General features: G+C 40.6%; 1 long non-coding RNA gene across 1 annotated transcript in view; it reads left to right on the forward strand.

Annotated features, from left to right (window-relative positions):
• LOC141578404 (uncharacterized) overlaps positions 1–13,585 on the forward strand; it is a 38,489-nt gene extending 24,904 nt beyond the window's left edge. Inside the window, exons 4-8 of the long non-coding RNA XR_012508786.1 lie at positions 1,909–2,094; positions 4,560–4,643; positions 10,921–11,120; positions 11,423–11,546; positions 13,357–13,585. This is a non-coding gene — a long non-coding RNA (uncharacterized LOC141578404). The remainder of the gene's footprint in view (positions 1–1,908; positions 2,095–4,559; positions 4,644–10,920; positions 11,121–11,422; positions 11,547–13,356) is intronic.
• The last annotated feature ends 11,853 nt before the right edge of the window (positions 13,586–25,438 follow it).

The following is a 25,438-nucleotide window of genomic DNA, read 5'->3' on the forward strand; positions in this document are numbered from 1 at the left end:
ATTCATTTTTTAATTTAGTTGTCTTTTTTGTTGAATTGTAGTAGCTCTTTTTTATTTGGAGATACAAATTCCTAATCAGATAAATTATTTGAAAATATTTTCTCCTGAGTGTTGTTTTTTTCACTTTCTGGATGGTTTCCTTTGAAGCAAAGTTTTAAATTTGATGAACTCAAATTTATCTCTGTTTTCTTTTTTCCTTGTGCTTTTGGGGCAATATTTAAAATCTGAGGTATTTTATTTAAAATTTACATATAAAATATCTTAATTTCTAGAACCGTCCTAGGAGACGGGTGCTGTTGTTATACCCAGTCTATGGATAGGAGGCTGAGATGCAGAAAATTTCACTGAGTTATGAGTGTCAAAGCTACCCAGTGCTGTGGGAGTTCAGAGCCTCATGATTGTCCCCAAGCATCTGTGCTATTCACCACCATGCTCCACTACTGCCTGGAATCGTTAATGAAAAAGTCTTTCATTTTTTGGTTTCTTGTTTGTTTGTTTTCTCATTGGGAACCTCATCTCCTCATTTTCCTTTCGGATATCAGTGTAGGTTTATTTTAGGTCTCATGTAGGCAGAAGAATTGCTATCAGTTAACTTCTTTATTACACACTCTCCGGTGATGATTGTTGCTATTTGACCTAATCAAGTCATGCTTAAGTCTTTCCTGCTCATGACACTGAAAAGAGTCATGACTTACAGAATGCTCAGAGAAGAAAATAATTGATTGATTTTATTTTGCTACCCAATCAAACCAATCAAATTAAAACCCCGGTGTTGACGCAGACGGTAAGCCCTCCAGAATAGGGTCACTGTCTTCCTTGTGTTTCGTTTGTTTGGTCACAGTGTCTGGATAGTGACTTGCTGTCCAGCAGTTTTGTGAGGATACGGTGTTCGTGAATCATTGTAAGGACAGAATTTTGACAACAGACTGTATTGGTCATTTCACGAGGGAAAAAATAATATAGAAATACTGCTCAGATCTATTTTAAAATTAAGTTTGGAATGTTGAGAAGAGTTCAAGAAACCATACAAAGATCTTTTTCACTTATTTTAGATCTATCTTAGGCATATTATGATTACATAGCAGAGTAACTTATCACTAGATTTGACAAGAGGGGTGTATTATTGATTATTTGTTTTAGTTGAAATATTCTACCTGGGAAAAAGTAATCAGTGCCCATAAATGAACAAATATGTTTGTATTTCTATGTAACATGGGAGCAGACTTCATATGTTTCTATATAATATATATGACTGTGTGTTTTAATCTGTCTGTCAGTGTATTTATAGTTTTTCAGCAATGTTCTAACTTTAGAATTCTTCTAAGAAAGTCACCCCAGATTCTAGCGCAGTTTGTACTGTGTATCCTGTCTTATGCATGGGATTCCACTGTCTCCTCAGTGAGGAATTTCCTCCCCTACTGAGGTAGTAGCAGAGTTAAAGGAACTGTGATTTCTAGGCCTTTGCTCTCCATGTGTTTGCATTTGGCTGTCAATCGCGATTTTCCATTTCTTGAGTTTTCATTGTTGAATTAGAATTTTTGAAAATAAGTGTTAATATGTTGTATTTGTCTCCCTAGAAACTTGATGTGTTTGTGCTTTTCAGTTTTCAATTTCTTAAAAATGTAAATGCACTCTTGTTTTTAAGTAGTCCTTTTTCACTAGATATTTGTTTACCTCTTTATAGTTAAAATACATTTTTTCCAATGAATGAATCGGTGTGCATGTTTTAAAAGATACCTTACTTTTTATTTTCCTTATTATAACAATTATATTCATTCTAGAGAATTTAGAAAATAAGGATAAACACAGTACTAACTTAAAAATGGCCTCTAATCTCACCTAGAGATACAGTTGTAAAATTTCAAATTGAGAATTACAAGTCCTCTCATGTTGTTCTTCTTTTTCAAGTTCGTTTTGGTTACTGAGACCCTCGAATTCCCATATGAATTATAACAGCAGCTAATCAGTTTTTGCAGAGGAGCCCGCTGGGATTGTGATCGAGACCATGTAGAATTTACGGATCACTCTGGGGAGCACTGCCATTCCAAGAGCACTGTCTTCTGATCCAGGATTGTACGTGGAGTGTCTGTCCAGGTATTTAGGTCTTCTTTAATTTTTTTTCAGCAATGCTTTGAGTTTACAGAATATTATTTTACTTTTTTTCTTTGCCTTTATACTGAGGACAAGTGTGCAAGGTACCGGGATCAGAAGTGTATTTTAGCCCCTCCCGTTGCTGCCAACATGGTCGCTGCGCTCTTGCTTTGCCTTGTGTACAATCTTGCACAAAATAGGACCTCAGTAACTCTCTCTTGAATGAATGATTATATGATTGTAGGATGATGCTTGAGAGTCCTTGTGATTTTTTCCTCCAGCCTTTCCCCAATTCTTAACTATGCCCTTTCTCTTCCTAAACTCCAGCCTGGGTTTCAGCCTGCCTGTGGCATTGATTTTCCCTATCTGTAGACTCTTCCTTTCACTGGTTCACGATAATGTTACATGTGGGCTGTGGAAACTTGTCAAGAAAGTACAAATCTATTGCATGCTAGTATTTTTACAGTGTGGTATATTTTATCGATTGAAGTTAAATCAGGCTGACCCCCTGAGCCCTCCCGTGAGCTCTTTTCACTTTCCTACATCTGATACTGCTCTGGTTGCTACATGTGCCCTTCCCCAAGCCTTGGTTTTTGGGTTGAGTAAGTCATCATCAGTGGAGCCCTCTCTTTAAAAGATTAAGAGAACATTGGCTCCTTCTCCCTGGTTGGAGACTTGGATGAGATGAGATACCAGATAAAGAATGGAGCTCCACCTCATTCTGACCCCCGCTCTTTCCGTTCTGTTCTCCAGAGGAAAAGAGTACAATTCAACAGTATGAAGATTGATTGTGAGCTAATGAGATAGACAAGACAATCAATTATTTATTAAATATCCTTTCATGCCAGAAACAAATGTATTATACACACAAAAATCACACAATGCATGATAATATCGTGCTTACAGACGTGTGTCTGAGTTCGAGTCCTGCTCTGGAGTGACCAGTCCTGTGAGATGGAGAACTGGTAGGTTGGCTTAGGCTCTCCAGGACTGGTTTTCTGTCCTGCAGAGATGGGGCTCGCTAGGCTTCCCTCCCCCGTAGAGGTGCTGTGCGGTGTAACTGTCACGCGTGCACAACTGCTCATTCCTCGTAAGTGCAGGATAGCATAAATTTTGCGGTGATGGCTTTATGACTGCCCCGTGTAGACTCTCAGTGCTCCAAAGGGATGCCTTGTGGTTTGGAGATGGGATTCTCATTTCTGTAAATACCCAAGGATTGTGGTATTGGGCCCTACTGATTTGAATCTATTCTTTAGAAAGTACATATTGTAGATATATTTTTCAAGCATGTGTGCTTTTTTCCTTTTATTATTTATAGTTCTACCCTCTCATCTCTTGGTGTGACTTTTCATGGAATCCAGGAAACAGTCCTAACCTACCTGCCTCTTCACTCTTCTCCTTGGTGGTTTTCTTCCCTGACTAGAAGAGGGTTTTGCACAGGAAATTTTCTTTGTTCCCCTTTTCTTGGAGTCTCTCTTTCGGTCTGCCCATCTCTCACCTGCCCATCTGTCCATTTATCTACCCACTCATTCTTCTGACTTGTTCCAAAAAGCATTTCGGGCAGCTTACAGAAGAACAGATACCAAATAAACAGGTTAGAAAATGGGGCTAAGTTCAAACTGTGAGGCTAGGAGGTGGGCCTGTGTTAGGATTGCAGGCGTGAGACACACGCGTCTGCCCTGTGACTTATATGATCGACAGCAAGAGTTTGCCTGAGGCCCCCAGCAGACACAGGGAAATAGGGTTGGTGGGAGATGCTCACTGGCTGTGAAATAAATAAGTGGCTTAGGATAAGCCCAGCCTTTCCAGCTACTAAGGCTTAGGAGAATATTTTGAGTGTCTTCCAAAATCAGGGTATTGAATCTTTTATTTTTTCAGAGTTCTATGTATAGTTGGTTACATTCTATACCTGGAAATTTCTCCAAAACTGCTTCCCACGTGAGTCCCATGGCTCGGAAATGGGGTGGTTCTGCTCATTGACGGTTGTTGGTCAGAAACATAAAATGACAGCCTCAAAGGAGCCTGGGATTTGTCAGTTATGTTTTGTCAGTGCTGTAGATTTCAGAAAACACTTTCACCGTTTCTCTCCATCTGAGGCGGCAGCGTGTTCTCTTACCAGCATCAGGAGCTCAGGGCTACGGGATGGTGGGGGCTGACTGCACTGCCGTGAAGACAGCTAAGGTAGTTACTGCAGGCGTGGTGCTTTCACGTAGTGCATTTCATGTTCTTTAATAGGTTTTAACAGGTAGTTAATTAACTGTGTTAATTAACATTTAATAAATATGATGCTTTGTTGAAAAGACAGTTATAGTCAGAATATAAGTTGTGAACACTTTGAAAACGGTTTCATTACTGAAATTTCAGTAGGGAAGATTTAGTTTATCTTATTTATGCCTCTCTTTAAAAGTAACAGAGAAACAAGACAGAAAAAGTAGAGGATGATTTCTGTTCTTCCTCTCGGCTTGCAGGTGCCCTCACATCCAGTGGCATCCATCCAGACACCAACACTGACACTGGCCATGCTCAGAACTGCCTCAGCCCTGAAGACACAGGTGACAAATAGAAGGGTGCCGCGCCCTGTTACAGCAGGTGCTCTCACTTTGTGGGTCCTTATGTAACTGCGCGGTGTTAATCAGGATTGCCCGTTCTACATTGTGTGGCGCTGCTGCCGTGTCTCCTAGTTATTTTTTTCTGTAAGTACTCGTGTATTATTCTCCAATGTGTGGTACTACACATCTAAAAATGCTTTTTTCAGATGAAAAATAATGTATATTTAATGAAATAAGTCTGAAAAAAGGGACAAAAACGGCTATCCAGGTCCCACTAGTCAGAAATAATAATTAACACTTTAACATCTACTTTCTGTTCTTTTCATCAGTGTGTATCAGCTCTGTCATAAAAACCAGTGAGCACTGTGTGCCTGTTTACTGTGTGGAGACCTCCATTTTCCATTCGGCTTATTACATGTTTTTCTACAATATTCTATCTCCCCTGGCATGATTTTTAATGACCAGTATAGCATTATGTCTTGTGGAGGCATCGTCCATTTTACTTCGGGCTTAAATAAACTTTTAAATTCCAAGTGTACTTAACTGAAATACTGAAAAGAGAACTGTGGTGGTACCGAAAGAGCCCTACCTCCCTTCCCCTTATTTCCTGAGTGTAAAAGCTGTTGCCAATGTGGTGTATATATTTCATGACCTTTATGCCTATGACATATATATATACCCATACATACATACATATGAGAAATCTATGTATATGTGTGTATATATTCTTTTTTGAAAAATAAGGCCATACTATATGTTTTCTGCAGCTCGCTTTATTCACTCAGGGGTATATCATAGACGTCCTCCCACTCCAGACTCACCCGGTCCGTTCAGATAGAGTGGAGTGGTCTCCTGATGTGCAGGTGTGGTCTCTTGTGCAAGGACACATTTGGTGGGAGAGTGATGTGGACAAGGCCCTGGGCCACGGGGAAACGCTGGCCCCCTCAGTGCCCACAGCTCACCGTGATTTACCGCATTATTGTCTTGATGGTGGACACTTAACTTTTCTCCATTTTCCACTGTCAGAAAGGATGTTTGACTGGCATCTTTCTTTAACAGACATTCCTGTGATCTTGTATGAGCATGCCTTTAGTTAAGTCTTCTGGAAATTTAGTCCCTGGATGTGACATTTACTTTCATCACAGGCTACTTTCAAGTGACTAGAAATTCCTTCTCCAGTGTGGAATGAGAAATGTAGAATTACTTACGTAACCAATTCTCTATCGCTGGATATGATTTCACTTCAGCTTTTCTTCCCACCAGTGTAAACAGTATATCTATTTGAACTGATTTTTTTTCTAAACGAAACGATTCCTAGAAGTGGGGTTGAATCAGTGTGTACACACGTTTTTCAGAGTTTACATATCCATTGACATGTCATCCTCCAAAAAGGTCGCTCACAGTTTTTTCTCCCACAGATGGACACTAGCTACAATATCTTTTAAAAATATTTACCAATAAGATGAGCAAAATGCTTTTTCATTGTTTTAGTTTGCATTTGATGACCAGTGAGGTATTGAGAATTTTTTACTGATTAACCATCTGACTTTTGAAAAGTGAATGATCCATTTTGTCCTTTGCACAAATTTAAGTGAGGAAGCTTCTTTTTGCTTTGTGATAGCTCTTTGTATGTTATGAACATTAATCCCTTGTCTTCATCAACATCTATCACAGAGTTTTTCCTTGTCATTTCTTTCGTTTCATTTTGTTCAGTAGGTTTATTTTTGTTGTGGCTCAAAATATTCTTAAGATAGTAAATGTCTTCCTTTTGTGTTTTATCTTTGTTATTATTCTTAGAAATACTTTCTTATAATGGTATAAATCTCTTATGTAGGTTTATTTAATGTCTAAGATGGAGATGATAATAGTACTTGTTATAGTGAGGAGAAGTTGAATTAATGTGAGCAAAGAATTGTATTTGCTGTTATTAGTATTTTAATATTTACATCACTATCTGTAATTATTTTTGTGGTCATTATGACAGGAATAGAATTTGTTCTTTCCAGGTGATTCTCTGATTGTCCCAGGACAATTATTGAATTCATACTTTGCTCTTTGATTTGAAATCCCACATGTATAAAATACTTATGTACACTAGAGTCTCTTTTTGAGCTCATGCTTTATTTCTGTCAATCTTACTTCCTTACTCCAGCGCTATATCTTAAATATTGTAAAAATTAATTATTATCTGACAGTGCGATTTTTTTTTGTTCTTTTCTTCCATCCCAAACTTTCTTGGCTATTATTATGACTTTATTATTCCTGAAGAATTCTAAAATATATTGTTCAAGTTAAAAAAAAAATCAGATAAGTGTATTCATGGGATTTTTATTAAGATTTGAATTATTTTTAGGAGAACTTCCATATTTACAAAACTGTATTCCTCCATGCAATATGTTGATGTCTCTACATTCACACCTCTTATTTACCCCTCAGTACAGTCCTGTAGTTTTCTCCATGTACAACATGGGCATTAATTGTGAGTTTATTCCAGATTATTGTTGATGTTTTTGTTAATTATGTAAGTGAGAATTTTTTGCTATTATATTTTTTAACTGTTTAAACTGACACCTAGGAAGGCAGATTCGGTTTGTAAATACTCACTTTGTAACAAATCATTTAAAATTGTAAGTATTAAGTAATTGTTCGAGGATCCTTTCTTTTGTGTTTTTAAAAATTTGTTTCCAATATTATCAAAATGGTCATAGCTAAGAAGTATAGGTGTGGAGACAGATGGAGAGAGGTAGTGTGGCTCATGTACAAACTCTGAGCACTTTCATGGCTGCATTTAGGCTGGAGAAGCCCCAGAAGAGCCCACGTTAGTCCAGGGGTGGCTTTGTATGCACTTGAAAGCCAGCTTTCCTACCTGTATGGTGAAGCCTGGTGGGCGTGGCAGGTAGATGATCAAGGTCTGATCAAGGTCATTGGCTGCACAGAGCACTGTGTCTGTGAGAACTGCAATCCATCACCATGGGAAATGCTTGGTGTCAGGAACACTGCAGGGGAGCTGGGGAGTCTGTGTGTTAAGGATTTTCCAGTCCTGGGAGTGGGAAGATCAGACTCTGCATTCAGATCTGAGTTTGAATTCATCCTCTCTTGTTTACTGGTCCTCTGACTTTTGTCAAGTTATCTACCCTCTTTGAACTCCTATTTTCTTGTCTCTCAAAATAGGAGAATTACGGCCTGCTGCTAGAGTGTTTGATCAGGATAAATGATTTGTTTCTATAAGATGCCACGTACAGTCACAAGCTCAGTGAGAAATGGGCTGTCACCTCTTCATCTGCAACTCAGTGCTCGACAGGACATCGGGGCAAAGCCAGTCCGTAATTTGTTTGTGATGCAAGTAGGAACAAAATTAATGTCTTGCCTTTCCCTTGCAGTATTCTTACTCCTTTGCTTCATTTACTTCTTTCCTCCTTTCCTTTCCCCTCCTCCACCAAAAGATCCTGAGACTCTCTCGGAACACTAGATTCAAATTACTTTAAAGGGTGTCTCATCCTCATGAAATGACAGTAACTTAAAAAAAATCTGTACAGATCCCAGACGTCATTGTATTTGATTTACACACACACACGCACACCCACCCACACACACAATCAGCCTACCTCCCACTTGCTGAGGGAGAAGGACCAATTTTTCTGAGTTTTCATTCACTGAGCGTGAGAGCAAAGTCTCTTACGCAGATTTTCACCTTGCTTAGTGCATGGTGTTTTTAATTGGATTTCTGCTTTGTGGCCATAGAACTATTCTCCTTATAGAAGAGAGGATGTGGAGACATAGACATTCTGCTGAGATATTGGTGTCAACATATTTGAGTTGGAAAGGACTTAGGACAGCATAGAGTCGTAACTTTTTATGGGTGAGAATTCATGATAGTGTAACTTGGACAAGAACCTAGGTCTTCTGTCTTCGTGTCCACGTGGATGAAGAGGCAACAGGGCGGGAGATGGCAGGGATCCTTCTTGCTTGAGTTCCAGGGTCTTGCTAGTTTTCATTGCTCAGCTGCCTTTAGTTTAGGTCCGTGTGGCCTCTCATGGGAAGGTCACTCTGTCCTGATAGACTGAGTTTCTAATCAGCAAAAAGGTCTGGACCCACTCATATTTCCCAGAGTTTTTCTGCTGTCCTGCTGACAGTTTATATAAATGATACCTAAGAAACTACTGGATATAAAATCCTTATTGTTATCATTTGCCCTCAAGTTCCATAGGAATGGGGTGCTGTCTCAGGCTGTCTAAGGCTAGATCTGAACAAAGATAGGGTGATAGGCTGTGCTGCTGGACTCTCCCCAGTCATAAGGGATTTCCACCTTAGTTTTTAGAATCAGACAGACGAGTTCAAATCTTGCCTTTACCAGTTATTAGCTTTGTGAACTTGGGGAAGAAACTGTACTACTTTGTGCCCAAATTTCTTTATCTGTAAATCAGTTCAGTATTTACTTTAGGGTTTTTGTTTTAGAATTGAATGAGCTAATTCCCTCATTTATACAGAAAATACTGATCGCGTGGTTCTATGCTGGTGCCTTGGTAGAAGATTACTAAGGGACTCAGCAGTGAGAATGCAGGTGGGGGACCCCTGGATCATAGAGTTTATATTCCAGGATATGCTTGTAAAAGACTGGATGTGCAGTGGATTTTTAGTAAATGTCCATTCCTTTCCTTATCCACATTGATTGTGTATATATCTTTGTACAATATATGAACAATTTTTTATTGCAATTTAAATCTCTTTGTAGTAATTAAATTATGTAGCTATAACAAAATACGTGAAATAAAATGATTTGTCTTTTATTTTCTTTTCAATATGCAAAACAAAATAAAATAGAAAAGAAAAAAAGGTTTTGAAGGAGTAGAAATAATTTTATTTCTGTGGAATCAATTCCCTATGTTAGGTTTTTTAGTTGTGTTGTTAAACAGCATATAAAATTGATAGGTTGTGACTTCAGTGTTGATAGCTAGGTGAGTGTAGTTTCTTTTTGTGGTAGTCTTTGATGAATTATTTGCACTAGATCATAAATGATGTGCATGTTACATATTGGAAACGAGGAAAGAGTGGAGACATACTACCTCCAATGCAGTCATCTTGTTACCAAGTCGAAACTCGTACTGCTTGCTGCATGACAGGCCAATAAATTGGGAGATTGAGGTGTTGGAGCAAGGAATAGTGACTTTATTTGAAAAGCTGGCAGACCCAGAAGATGGCAGAATGACATGCTGGAGAACCGTCTCCCCCAAGTCAGAAATCAGTCCGCTTTTATACTAAAAAGGGGCGGGGATGTGGTTGGTTGTTGCAAATTTCTTGCGGTATGAATTGTTTCTCCTTGGAATTCTTTGTTCTTGCAGCTGTCCACGTGGGTCAAATCATGGTGCCCCTCTAAAACCTCCAAAAAAAATCAAAGTTGATTCTCTATTTTGCAACTTGCCATCTCTATATAAGTGCAGAAGAGTTAACATCGTGAAAGATCAGAGCCCGGAGAATAGGCTCTCCTGGATATTTCAGGCTAAAGGCAACTTTCTTTTACAAAAGGTACAGAGCTACCAAGTCTGAGCCTAGAAAACAGCAAATGTTTAAAGCCAAAGGAACAGATCTAACATGCAGTCAAATTTATTCTTTTCTATTACAATTTCTTTTTCCACCTCATAAATAATTTTAGGAAGAAACATGAGCAATTTTTTTACTTTTGCTTCTTAGTAACGGATAAGTGGGCCGAATACATTTATGAGAGCAGGGATGCTGTGCGGGCATTGGGGTCACAGCAAACTCTTGTTGGGGGTGGTCGACTCTGCAACATGTCTGATGCCCCGTGGGTGTTGGTGAGGGACCCCATAACCAGGGGCTCTCTTCAGGAACCAGCATATGGGCATTGACCTCTGGAGACCTCTTTTTCAGCTGCCGGAAATTTTTTCAGATACTGTGACTGAAAAACAACTTCAGCTGGTGATAATTAGGGAATAAAGGAAGAGGAAAAGGGCTTGGATTAGATTACAATAGAAGGACAGAATATCAGGGAACCTGGGGGCTTGGCAGTGGGTCCTTGGGAGAGAGGGGAGCAGAGGTGGGGAGGGGCACGGCTCTGGAACCAGCTCCTGCAACTGTCCCAGGGCCCAAGTCACACAGCTTTTAATTGGCCCAGGACGCTCTCCTGTCTGGATGTCACCCTGGGCAGAACTTTGAGAATCGAAGGTAAGGGGTGGGCAGCACTCACCTAGGGGATCACTGAGGACTTAGTTCAAGTCCACAGCGTCTTTTCTGGTCATGTGTCTTCACTTGCCCTTTATCTTAGGATCTGAGAAGCAGGAGCAAGGAACGCAGGGAGAGATCCAGTAAGACATCTGACTGTGTTAAGAGACGACAGTCATAGCCACACGGGGAGCGAGGACACTTGCAGCAAAGTAAAACGACTTCAGAACTATTGCATCAGAGCTGCCGGTGTGAGAGAGCCTAAGCCTGTCTCAGAGTGCAGGGGACAAGCAGAAAGGAATGGTAAATTTCCACTGACAGTTGAAATTTTGTTAAATAGCCTGCTACTGTTGCTTGTATCACTTGAATGAATGCAGGCATATTTCTATGGGCATTTATATGTTCACTCAAACACACCAGCCACTCTTGCCCCCATCGGGGATGGGCTTTCTCAAGCCCAGTGCACCTGCTGCTTGGGTGGGCCATGCTGCGGGTCCTCGCCTGGGGCTGGGCTGCTGCAGGGCACTGAGTCCCCGAGGCACGGCCTGCGAGACACGACAGGAACACCTCTGCTCTTGACTGAGGGCCTCCGTTTCCCTCTGCAGTGTAAGAATGCTGGTGACTGAGTTAGAAGCATGCTTCAAAGCTGTCCGTGTCCTTGCCATCCAGAAGCAGAGCCTGGGAGCTTCCGAATTTCTCCAGAATGGGGTTTACATTCATCTTCGACAGGTGAGTTTATGTCCTTTTACAAGTGGAGGAATTACTGCAGTTTTCCTGGAACTTACTCACCACTAGTCCATCTGATTTTTCTGTGCTAGGATTCAATATGGCATGCTAAAAATTCTGGAGTCAGATCTTGAAACACTGATGAAGAGGATTATTTTATTTCTTTATATGATAGTATTTTACTTTCAAAATTCAGAGTTTTCAGTTCTTTCAAAAAATTTTTGGGGGGTTGGAGAAACAACTTTGCTCTTACCATCTTTGTGACCTGTTGCTATATGCCTGTCACCTGTCTTCTGTCACTTGTGAGGCGGTTCCATTTGTGACCCTGTCCGGGTTTTTCATGGTATAAAACATAAAGTCTGTAAAAGTACAGTCCCTTATACTCCGAAGACATTCCACAAATACTACTTAAATCTGGGTGTGGTTTTAAGAAGACAGAATCATTAGAACATGTACTTGCAGGTTGCTAGTGCAAAATCCCCAAACCAATAGTCTAGCTCAACATCTAAAATCTTTCTAATCTACCTTGGATTTGTATGGATAGTTGAAGCAGTTTGCTAAGAACTCAAGACCAGGGTTAGAATACAGGCTGGTGTAGCTCAGCAGGTCCTCCCAAGCTGATGCTCTGCCAGAGGGCAGGTCCTAGGGGAGAGGGCGTGTCCTCCCCTCCCTGAGCTGACAATTTGATGGGCAAGACCTTCATCAGGTGAAGAACTTGACTTTCTTCTAAGAACAGTGGGTTTGAAATCAGTCCTAAAAGCGTGGGAGTGACACAATCCCATTTGTCTCAAGTAGGGGAGAGTGGCTTTGGGGCCACTTGGGAGACTCGTGAGTCCAGGTGGGCAGTGTTGGTGGCTTCCACTTGACCGGTGGGATGGTCAGTGGGTAAAATCGAACAGATTGAAGGCATGTTTAGATGGTAAAAAGGAAAGGATGAATGCTGTCTGTGAAGGTAGGATGGAGGAAGGAACAGGTTTCTGGGTGGATTAATGAGGTAAGTGATGGTCCTGCTGTGCTCTGAGGAGGGAAAGCTGTAGAGGGAGTTCTGGGGGATAACTGATGAGTACAGCTGTGGGTAAAGTGAAAGGCTGTTAGATGTGTGGTTTGGGAGCTCAGGTGAGAGCCAGTAGTGAGTAGGGGGAGGGGAGAGAGACTTTCAAATCAGTTTGTCTTGTGAACATACAAATAAGGATGAGTAATGACACACTTAAAACCTCTATATTCTGTATTTAAAGCCCAGTAACATTTTGCTATATTGACTGCAGAGGTTCTTAATTTTTTTTTAAGAGAAATAAAATAAATAGAAACAAAATAGTGGAGATAATGAACATCTTAGAGTTGATGTGTGTCCTTGTATGTATTTTCATACCTCATCTGTTTATAACCATAATCTACAAATAGATCGCTTGCTTAGCATAAGAGTTAAACAGAGGGACGTGACACACAGTGTTGGGGCTTGAAGCTGATCTTCTCGGGTAAATTAAGTCACCTCTCTGTGCCTTAGTTGCATCATCTGTGACTTCCCCCGGGCCCCTCATCACAGCTGATTTCCTAGACTAGATGTTGGGAGGGAGGCTGCTGAAGGGAATAAGAAGTGGCAACTTCTAGGGATATTGAAGAGAGAGACAAAAACAGATTAAAGCCGATAAACTGAGTAAAAATACCCTCAAAGAGAAAGAATCCCGCAGTGTTTTGAGCCCCTTAGCGTAAGGGAAACAAAATCAGGTAGACCCAAAACTCTTGAGCATGTGAGTATTGTGGGTGGGTGGGTGTCATCAGAAAAGGGTTGAGAAAGTCCTTTTCATTTCCCTAGACGTTTCCAGTAAGGATGGGGAGCAGAAGAGAAAACCCCCTGCTTCACAGTGGAAGCTGCTGTTTTGTGCAAAACTGACCAAAGTTTGAAGACCAGTCATCAGCGGTGCTGGCAAATGAAGAGACTTCGGGATTGGGTGGGGCACTTGCTGCGACTTCCAGGTGACCTGCTGGCTGGGGGCTGTGAGGCGGGCAGTAGGTTTGCAGGGTGACCCGGGCATAATCCCTGGCTCTGAGGCTGCTGGTCTGACTAGCAAACCTAGGCACCCGCAGTCCTAATGGGGCAGCTCGGGATGTGGCCTGGGACACCTGCTGAGCTAAGGGTGAGAAGAGGGCTTCCCTGAGGGGGTGTCATGCGGAGAGTGGGAACGTGTTCCTGCAGGGGAGGAACAGCCTCTGAGCAGGGTGCTGGATGCACAGGCAAGACCAGCCTGAGCACGGAGGCTTCTGGGAGCCAGAAGTCATACAATGGCCCGAACCGCCTTGTTCCTGCGAGACTGCAGGGAAAAGATGCTGAAAAAGTAGGCAAGGGTCAGACCCTGTGGTGTTTTATGAGTGCCAGTAAAGGACTGGTCAGGCAGGCACGAGAGAACCCTGTGGGCGTCCCAGCTGGGGCGTCACGCCGGAGGGAGGAGCAGAGTTATAGACTTTGACACTTATTAGCTGTGTGACTTTGAGCAAGATCACCCCACCTCTCTATATATATATCTTCGTCTGTAAAGTGACAGAGTGACAAGCTCGTGTAATCAGAAGGCTTAGTTTAGCTCTGATCCTCTGTGTCCAGTCCTGTCAGTGCTGCCCTGTGAGGTTCTGCAGCTGCTGCTCTTACCCTGAGAAGGGAGGGCGTAGAGAGACATTGTAGTGCCCGAGGGCAGGAAGGGGTTGCTTTAAAAGCAGACATGTTGCCGCCTGCAGCTGCAGGCCTGCAGGCAGTTTGGTTGAAGGTCCTGCAGGGGACTTTGGAGGCCTTAGGTCGTGGAGAGTACTTTGGACGCCTTAGCTTCGTCTTAAGTCTTGTTTTCCCTTGCGGACCGGATTTGCCTTTGCAGATTGATGCTGAAGATTTGGGCTTCTAGCAAATCTGTTTTCAGAGATGGGTATATACGTAAAATATCGTATAAAATAAAATGATTTATTTAACGTGTGGGACTTCGCAGCTGTTGGGAACAGCTCTGTTTTCCTGGTTGTCACGGAGGACACCAAGGGTCAGCAGAGCGTGCGGGAAGTCAGGTAGCCTGCAGTGCTGCTGCGGGGTTTTCTCCCGAGTAGAGCACTCTGCTGAGTTGACTCCTCTGAGTTTGGTTGCCAGATGAGCAGACAGCAAATTAATGAGTTCTGGTGGGATTGTATAATGACAGGAAGAAAGAGGAAACCGTAGTTTTTCCAGACTAAAACAAGCTTTTGTTTCCTGATCCAGTGTGTTCCATTACAGAATTGATGAGTTGTGTCTATTCTGGGACTTCATTGAAATAAACGTTCAGCCTAAATGATAAGAGTTATGTTTTATTTGGCTGGAGGACTCGAGCCGTTATGGCAACCTCTCAGATCACTCTGAGGGACTGCTCCCAAGAGGTAGGGGAGGAGCTAGGATATATAGAAGTTTTACAAGAAAGACCAGGTAGTTGGAACAATAAAATATTGCTTGTTATCTAAAGAAAACCAGATATCTCAAGATCAAGTATTTAGTGCTTTTCTATGTATGGGAGGAAGCAAACATTTGTGTCATTGAATTCATCCCTTTGGCAAGTACCTAGCTATCTAGGGCCAGTATCCTGTCCTTTCTTACTCTGAGTCCTCTCAGAGGGCACCACTGTGAGTGGCTGAGAGGCTGGGCTGCAGGCATGCACTCGTTGGGGGTGGCAGCAGCCGCTGATGACTTGGTTTCAGCATTCTTTGTTTACTGACATGGTTGCAGTATTTTCATTCACAGTGCTCCCCCTTGGTCCTAAATTCTGCCAATGTTTTGAGAGACATTTCATGACCAATTTTGTCCCATGGTGCTAGGATGGCTCAATCCTAGTTCAGGTGAAGAATCTTCTGAGTTGCCATTCAAGGTGCTAGTTTTTTATCAGGCCCTGTTGATACTAAAAATTCTCTGGATCACCTGTCTTACTTGTTTGTTATGATCCAGGAAGTGTTTTCCCTTCATTGCTCATTCCCATACCTAGAATCACACTATTACAATTACTTTATTCAGGGTTATAAATTTTATCTATTTCTTCAAGATGTTTAGTCATCATCAATTTTGTAGGCCTAGTTACACTTTGGGAAATGTAACAGACAATTTTATAAAATAGATAGGATATAAGTAATACAGCTAGTAACGTTAATAAAGTCACGATTAAGAATTTAATAGTCGGGAAGTTGTATTTTGGGGTTAAAATTTTGCTTGTGTTTCTGATTGAGTTTGAGTGATCTTATGAGAAAGTTCATATTTATGGTCAGTCTCATAAATTGGTATTAATTGGTCAGGTGAGGTCTCCCACCTTGTAAGATCAACAGAGGCCTAAACAGAACTATAATTTCTTTTTAGAATAACGTTTCTGAGGGCTATCTAGTTAGAGCCTTGGAGTAGGGAAACTCACAAAGGTAACACAGAAGAACTAGACATAGGTAATTTACAATAAACTTAACAATTGGAGTAGTTCATAATCAAAGGTAGGAGAAATTATCACAGTAATTTTTATGCAGGCCTGGTACGGTGTCTTGGGTCAGCTGTCTACCTCAGATATCGTCTTCTCATCCTGGCCTGGTAGCTTTTTCTCCATTTGGGCATTGTTTTAAGGTGAGCAGTGCTCTATAGGCCAGTGCATTGCAGGGGCTATTTCTGATAGGAAATGAACCCGAAAGTCCGTTTCCTTCAAATTTGGTTTGTATGGTCTATTTAAGAGTACCTGATAAAGGGTCATTCCATTCAGGTTGGAGACAGTTCTTTAAGTCATGCCTGTTCCAGTTTGTATAATCCCCTGGCTGCAGGTCATGGGGCATTGGAACTTTACCCAAGGATAGATTAGTGAGCTTCAGAAACAAAGCTAGAATATCCTATTAATAATTCAGTTAAACTGTACAGCAATGTGACATAACAGCAAGGAATGATTGGGAAGTGTGTTAGTAAATACGGAAGTCAATTAACAAAGCTAGAATTTAATATCCACTAAAATATAATCTTTTTTCTCTCTAAAGTTACCCTCATTTTTCTCAAATAAAGCCATGTCAAGATTAATTGCTTTACAAGTTGTCTGATTATTTGATCATATAGGCTTTTTTAAATTGGCTGTGTTGGAACTTTTAATTAGGAGTCTCAGTGTAGAATGTTAATAAGGTTTGCTAAGGCCAGGAAAGCCCCGTCAAGGGCTTGTCATGGATTTCTGCCTTACAGATTTAGGTAAATTCTTTTCTCTTTAAAATCCTTAAAATACCTTGAGATTCTTATATCTGTTAGGAGATGATCTTCCTCATTTGTCTGATAGAGCCACTGGGGACCTAAGAGTTTTTAGTCTATTGAGGGATCAGATAGAGAGAAAATATAACTGTTCCAAGTCTGATTACATAGGTATAATTTATCAAATTGCTTTGAATCATAGCTAGCTTAAAGAGAAGAGATTCTTTATGTCTGGGAAACAGGTTAAAAGCCAGTAGTATTTTAAACAAAATCAAAAATTATAACCATATTCACCAGTTTACTCAGTCCCATGTAACTAATTCTTTTAATCACAGTTTTCATTGGAAATTTAAAATTTCTTACCCAGTTTAGTTCACTGCTATAGTTTGAAATTTATTAGAAATCAGTAAATCTCCTTGAAGAGCAAGCATTTTGCAAAACCATCAGAAGACAACCATTAACTGTCTATAAATGACAAAAGATTTAAAATCATGGTTAAACACCGTTACACTATAATCGATAAAGAAACCTGGTCACTATACCCAGAATTATCACTGGTAACATTTCAGATATACCAGAATTTTAGGGAGTCCATATAATTTCTACAATATCTATATTAATAATATTTTCTCATACAATATAACCTTAGAAGATTTATTATTCATTTGACAATACCGTGTTATTTAACATGCCAAATGAAATTTACTAGATTAAAATCTCTCTTTGGGATGTTTCAGGGGCCCTCTGTAGCATCCCAAACTTAACTGGAGATTAAAAGAACTTTAATTAGAAATTGATATTTGGGAAGCTTGTTAAAGATTTCAGAACACTTGGTCAGATAAACATATAGATCACTGTAACGTAGTACTAATTCATTAACAAGAAAATGCGTCAAAGGTAATGGCAGAACAGATCAGTTAAGTGGTATAAGAAGTTTTACAATCTGTTACTGAAGGTGGATTAACATTTTAAGAAAATTTTTTCCTCTTAACAGCGAGAAAATGCAAATCTAGTCTTGTACCTGCTTACTTCTAAGATTCATTTACTTTGCCCAAGTTGATTCTAAACTTAGCCAATTCCGACCACGTATGAAACTCTTTCCTCAGGGTTCCTCTTCCACAAGCCTTCCATAGCTTTCTATACTCATATTAGTGTGTCCCTTATTTTCTCTTCCATTCAGAAGTAACCAGCTTCAGGAGAAATTCACTATTTTTCATTAACAAAATATAATTCCATTCTTATAATTTCCTTTACACATTTAACTTACTTTCCTAGGATACTGAGATCATTCCCTTAATAATAGAGACTATTTCAGTGTGGCATCATCCATTTATTAGTATTTCTAAACACCTTTATTTTCTCTGTAAGAGGAAGTTATATGTTAAGTAATTCATATATCAATCTTATTTTATCTGAAAATGGCATAGCTATTTAATAAAATCCTATCATTTGACTTAATTTAGCACAACTCTAGAATTTAAAGATACCAAACATTTAGAGATTATCTTAAGCATACATTTTAAAAATATATTTTAAAAATTTACCCAAAGCTCTCATCTCATTTGCATTTAATTTACTTAAAATTTTACCACACCACATTACTGTTTTTTTTCTTGACAATTCTGCAACAGATATAACAGGATCTTATTTGACTTTCATTAAACCTAGGTACAGTAAAAGCATTATACTTAATATTGATGACTTTAAAGATGTCTATATTAATTAGAACATTCTTAAATTAAACAATATCAAATATTATCTTAATATTGAATATTTTCCAGTTCACGTGACGCTGAAAGTCAATTTGTTCAGTTTTTATTTTAAAAATACTTAATTTTCAAGCTCTTATGTTTTACGTCAATTAAGCAGATCTCTTTGACTTTGATTTTTTTTTAGCTGTAGAAATATCTCACATCAATAATGTGTACACAGTCTTATAAACAGACAAAAGCTAGAGATCTCATAGCTTCACTTTAAAACTTACTTATAAGATAGGTATAATAATAGTTGGAGTAAAGTGAATTTGCTTGCTCAAATCACTAAGGCTTGCTATTTATGAAACAGACATTTAAGATTTCTTGACAAAGTCTGAAGGACACGTCAGAGTTCTGAGTTCTAAAATGCCAAAAATTTCTTGGCCTTAAGTTTTATTTCGTTGAGCTAATTAGGCTCAGTCCTAGGTCACTGTTTTCTGTATTTCCATTTCTGATCTGCAAGACAAAGACACAATCTTCCAATTCCCCAGAGAACTGCTCTGTCACCCAGACCCAATATTCTCTCCTTAATTGGCATTTTTTTTTATCAGTGAGAAGAGCTGTAAACAAAGAATTCCATCTTTTAAAACCTTAAGGTTTAATTTATCATGTTTTCCAAAGCTTGCATAAGGCATTTAGTAAGGTCTCTTTTCCTTGAGTTATAAGTTAAACCCAGGGTAAACCTCTTATTATATTTTTTTATTAGCCACTGAATATTAGTTTTTAGTTTTACGTTATACTGGACGGCTCATGTAACTCTGTTGGTTTCTTTTACTTTGTTCAATTAATATTTTCTGAGGGACAGATTTGTGCCCAGACTTATAAAACCAAGAAGGGGAAGCGTTTTTCCATTGAAACATATCTATCCCACAACATAATTAAGCAAAAGTTTTATATAAAGACCATTTAAATATACCAATTTTACAAACTTTTATCTCAATTTTATTAAATCTTATACCTTTAATTTTTATATTTATGTTTAAATCAATAATTCTTATTTATAGAAGGAGTGCCAGAAGCCATTTTTTTTGTGTGTGTGCATTGTATCTAATTTTATAGAAAAGTCTCTAGGATGCCCAATTTTCAGCCAAAGAGCTTAGACCCTTCTCAATTTTTAATTTGATTAATTGGTCTGTTGTCCCAATCATTGATCAAGTATTTCAGTCTATATATACATATATTTTAAACTGCGGCAAATAAAACGGACTTGTTTGAACTTTAATGTTGGGGGGCAGTAGGTGATCTCTTTGGCCCTTTATTTTTACTTTATGTAGTGTAGTATCAAAACCTTGTACCTAAATCCAAAAATGTCCATTTTATTTATCTCATTCAAAATAACCATATAAAAATATTTATCCACTTGGGTTAAGCCCCTTATCTTTTTTTTTTCGACATTTTAACAATCCTTTTTCCAGTTATTCAACCTAATTAACATTAATTATTCTAAGTTTTTATTAGCATCCCTAGAACCATTTATCGGAAAGGAAAAACACAAATGTAGCTTTTCAAACCAGTTTTATTTTTTTCACTAAGTTCTTAGCTTAAACATTAGATATATTTTTCTACCTTTAAAATTGATTTTAATAGATACCAATAAAACAGCTGTTTATAATGAGATCTCTTTCAACTCTGACCAATTTAAAAGTTTTTCCAAATTAAAGGATCCATCATATGGCCATCATTTTATATATATATATATAATAATATATATATTATTATTATATAATATATATATAATATATATATAGTGATTTTAAACCAATAAGATGAAGAGGCTCTTCCACATGAGAGTGGGGGTGTTGCCTAAATAAAATTCAAAGGTTTACTCTTCAAAAGCTAAAGGCCTTTGTGGTCCAGGCTGATGAAACAAAGTTTAAGATGGCAAAATATCTGACAATTGGTACAAAGAATTGCTCAGAATCCCAATTTATTTGCGTGGCCACCATATGTACACAATACTTGAACCTTTTGTATGGCAGAGTCCAAGGTTTCCTTTAAAAAAAAAGTAAACATATATACATACATACACACACTTAAAACACCCAGAGAAAGATAAAACGTTTACATTTCAAGGACACAGGAAGAGAAATCCAAGTTCCCCCTAACGGGAATTTTGTTTGTATAAGTTCAGAATTCCAAAAAATGTTTTTATCAGGCCTGGTTAGTTACTTTCATAGTGAGGTTTTTTTTTTTTTTCTAATTCCCAATTAATGCTGTAAGTTTTGTACGTACATAAACCTGGCTGGGGTAATAGTTGGAGGCTGGCAATCTGTCATTTTTTCTTTTCTTTTCTGTTTTTTATTTTTTTTGAAAGTTCTATTCCACATTGTAAGGTCGGGTTCTCACAATAAATTTGCTAGTAAGATTTCCCTCAGGGACAACTCTATGGCATGAAGTCTTTGCCTCTACCACTCCTGCAAGATTCTCTGTCACCAGAGAAAGCTGTTACCAGCCAGGAGGAGGGTCCCATTTTTGGAGTTGAAAGATTACTCATGAGAGTTTTACTTTTACCCTGAAAAATTCAAAGGAGGTAACCAAATTGAGGAAAACATTAGACCAACCTCTTACCTAACCACTCAGCCCTGAACCCAGTGTCTTTCAACTTGGACACACTCGGGACGTCTCCACTGGGTGAGTATTTTCCAGGTATGTTTCCACCAGCCCCACATCGGACGTCTCCGCAAGGTGGGTATTTCCCGTTATCTTTCAACCAGGCCCCACCCAGTATGTCTCCACTGGGTGGGTAATTCACCACAGTATCTTTCAACTGGAGGGCCAGTTACCTGGAAACACCGCCAAATAAAACTCAGGATCATCAAACAATATGTGATTTCCGAGAACCAAGAGAGACTCACCCAAATTCATCTGGACCCCCCGAGGAGGCAGATGGGCACAAAGGGCCACTTATGGTACCAAGGCTCCAGATACTCGGAGAGTTCAGGTGGAGAAAGTCTGCTCTGGGTCCCTTCATGGTGTCCAAAACTGTTGACTGAAATACATGTGCAGCCTAAAGGTTAAGAGTTATGTTTTACTTGGCGGGACGACTCGAGCCGTGATGACAGCCTCTCAGATCTCTCTGAGGGACTGCTCCCAAGAGGTTGAGGAGGAGCTAGGATATATAGGAGCTTTACAACAAAGACCAGGTTGTTGGAACAGTAAAAGATTGCTTGTTATCTAAAGAAAGCCAGGTATCTCAAGTTCAAGAATTTAGTGCTTTTCTATGTATGGGAGGAAGCAAATATTTTGGACTCCCTGAATTCATTCTTTAAACAAGCACCTAGCTACCTAGGGCCAGTATCCTGTCCTTTCTTATTCTGAGTCTGCTCAGAGGGCACCATTGTGAGTTGCTGCAGCTGCTGGGCTGCAGGCCTGTCCTCGCTGGGAGTTGGCGGCAGCCGCTAATGACTTGGTTTCAGCACTCTTTGTTTACTGACATGGTTGCAGTATTTTCATTCACATTGTAGTATTTTCATTCACGGACTGATTATGGATAATCTGCAAACTTGGAAAGCAACCGAAATGGAATTACTGCAGGTACATTCTTCTTTAATAAGCCGTGTGCAAACATAAACATGGAGGAAGCATACATTTGGATTTGGTGGTGTAGGGAAGGGTTTCTGCACAATACAGGAGAAGGCAATGCAGAATTCCTTAAGTCCACCTTTCTTTTCTGTAGTGGTTTCTGAGAACAGTTTATGGTAATTAACCAACATTGACAAATGGTGGCACACATTGCATTTAGGAGCTGGCCGGCTGCAAACTTGTGTATTGGACAGGTGGAATTCATAGGCAAATGGTCAGGTGGATGGGAGAGAGACGGAGCCTAGGCCTGGGCCCAGATTCCGGTTTAAATCGGCATTTCCTCACCATACGGCCTTGGACTAGAATGCAACCTCTCTTAACCTGTTGGTGAATCTGTGAAATGGGCATGATAATATTCGTTTCTTCCTGGGATTGTTGTAAGTTCTAAAGAGTATTGTAGCACACATGAAGCACTTAACACACTGGCACTTAGCAGTGTTCACTGTGTGCGGCCGCCCCGCTTGGCATGTGTCAGAGCCGTAAAGGCAGCATGTGTCTGTTGAGGATGCACTGGTAGCCCCTTGAAAAGGTTGTGAATATGGTGATTCCCTTTAATCTTGGTAACTCTGTGTGCCATGGGAAGTTATTTTCATGGACAGATGAGGAATCTCAGGGTAAAGAAGACTGTGTAATTTGCCCAAAGTCAGACCATAATTTTGGGTGCAGGGGCCTCTGTTCAGCATGGGCCCCAGGGCCTTCTGCCCTCTCCATTCAGCACCAGAACCAGATGTGGGGTCGGCTGTTTCCCAGCCCAGAATATCGGGCAGGCCGCAAGACACACCTGGCTCTGAACTGCTTGAGCAAAAACTCCGGAGGAGAGGAAGTTACAAAAGGGATAATCATAAAAACAGATGACAGCAAACTGTGACCAGCACTGAGAAGGAAAGGAACACGCCTCGCAATGCAGAGCTGCGAGCTTTCCCGTCGGGGCTGCTCTGGGGGCGTTCATCTCAGCTAAACAAACTCTGCTGCTGCACCAAGGCAGGAAGGCAGGGAGCATGTGGCCAGGTAGACAGGGCCTTGTTAATCATACTCATTCCCCATTAAGCTGCAGCTGTCACGGGCACTTACCTAGTAAACAGATGTCTTCCATAATCATCACACACTTTTCTTGGTAGTTTTATTGCCCCACCTTTGAGATGAGGTCATTGAAGCTGAGCAGTTTGCTGCATGCCCGTGATCACCATGGAAATACCCCCACTGGTCTTTCAACCTAGACTGGTGTGGCTGTCATGTCCCAGCCCTGTGAATGGCATCGTGTTGCTTCTCTAAAGTGTCCCAAATGACTGACATTGATATTCTTAATTCGTAGGAAATGGTATGTGACAATAGGAGAAAAAGGTAGTAAGAATTTGTTTGGAAAACTAGAACAAAATCCAATTCTTCCCCAGCTGGGGGAGCGTACCCTGTGTCACTCACCCCACTCACTGCGTGTCACCTCCTCCCTGCCGTCTCCGCATTCAGAAGCCACTCTGAGCCTTTGAAGAACATTTTGCCTCATGACACTGTTGACTAGGACCTGCGAACTCTCTGTCCCTGGTTAACTCTCTCTTCAAAGCCATTTAAATTTTTTGCAGGCTCCTCCGCTCAGATGTAAGAATATTCTCTTTCAACTTCTTGATGCAGCTCCTTAATGAAGATCTCGTGAAGGAAACTTAGTCAAAACCTGGGAGGTATGCACACAGTGACTGCAACCTCAGCACTTTATGAAGTTCAGAATCAGATTTGTGGGTGACTCAGGAAAGGCTTTTTTATGGTAACAAGGGGAAAGTGAAAGGATGCAGGCTGTGTGAGACTGAAACATCTCGGTCCCAGCCAGCAAGGCACCGGCGTTCAGGATGGTGTGTGGGGAGTGCAGAGTTCTCACAAAGAAAGAAGTGTTGGGATGGGAGGGAGGACAGTTAGGTACTTTACTGTGGATCGAAAAAGTGGGTTAAGCATTTCCTGGTTGAACAAGAGGACTGTGACATGATGTGCTTGTATTTTGGAGAGAAGGGTTTTGTGGAGACAGGCCTAGGGAGAACGCTCTGTGGCTGTGGAGTCAGCACAACAGAGAAACACAGAACCGTGCACACCTCAAGGCCCCTGCTGGGGAAGAGGCTGCCCGCCAATTCGAGCCCTGGGGGCAGCTTCTGTCCCTTAGCTGGGGCCTCAGAGCTCCCTTCACAACCCAGTCCTGTTGATACAAGGAATAAAATGTGAGGCATGAGAAGGGCTGTGTCCCAGGCTTTGGTTGAGCCCCTGGGATGTGTCCCACCAGATTTTGTTCCTTGGCTTTGTGCAGTAAAGTTTTCAAGAGCAAGCCAGTGTTGAGGAAATGTAGATTTATTCACAGAGACACATTGAAAGGCAAGAGAAAGGCCACGAGGTGTGGGGTTTGTGTGCTCAGATTAAAAGTAGGTACACACTCCACAGAGTGTGGGCTTTCTCCGAAGAAGGAGAGAGAGGGGTGACCGCGAGGTGGCGCTGTGTTGCTCGTTTTCTTGGGCTTGGTGGTTTCATTTGCTAATATATAGAAGGACCAGCCTAAGGGCAAGGGGCTGGGATTCCCAGGGAGTTGGCCATTTCCCACACTTTGACCTTTTGTGGCTAGCCTTGGGACTGCCATGGTGCCTTGGGGCATGTTATTCACCATGTTACTATTACAATGGGTGTATAATGAAGCTCAAGCTCTGCTAGAAGTTCAATCTCTTCATCCTGAGCCTCAAGGCCTACTGGGGGTTGAATCCTTCACCATTTTGTTGTTAATTGCTGTGGCCTTCCTTGAATGGCTGTGCTCTGCCCCTTCCATCCTGTCTCACTGTGATGACACAGAGAGAGCAAAGGCCGGGCCCTGCCTGTGCTCCTGCATTTAACAGCAGGAAGTGTGGAGTGGGCTTATGATGACTCTGAGTGGTGAGAAAGATGTTTCAGATTTTGCCACGTGGGACATGGGGACCTGACAGCAGCCATCACAGATTTATCTCAAGGACATTATCGCTTGTGTTGTTACAGAAACAACAGGCCAGCCAAGAAACATGCACTGAGATTTATTACGCCGGCGGGCTCAGAGGGGCTTCTGTTCCGAAGATCTGAGCACCTCCAAGACCTGCACATGAGGTTCTATAGGGTTAATTACAAGTAAGGGGCTATTAGCCAATAAGGCTCAAACAACAAAAAGCAAGGAATCAGTACACTGAAACTTATGAATTTGGAACAGATCACTTTACTGACAATTGTTGACCTTGGATTTACGAGTTAGCTTATTAGCCCATTCAACTGACACTAAACTTCAGATTTACGAGTTAGCCCAGCAATACTTAGATCAGTAAACCGACACTTATCACACTTAGATTTGTGACTTAGCTCGTTAGCCCAGCTGGGCT

This window comes from Camelus bactrianus, chromosome 8 (assembly GCF_048773025.1).
Source record: "Camelus bactrianus isolate YW-2024 breed Bactrian camel chromosome 8, ASM4877302v1, whole genome shotgun sequence".
In the NCBI taxonomy this organism is placed as follows: Eukaryota; Metazoa; Chordata; class Mammalia; order Artiodactyla; family Camelidae; genus Camelus; species Camelus bactrianus.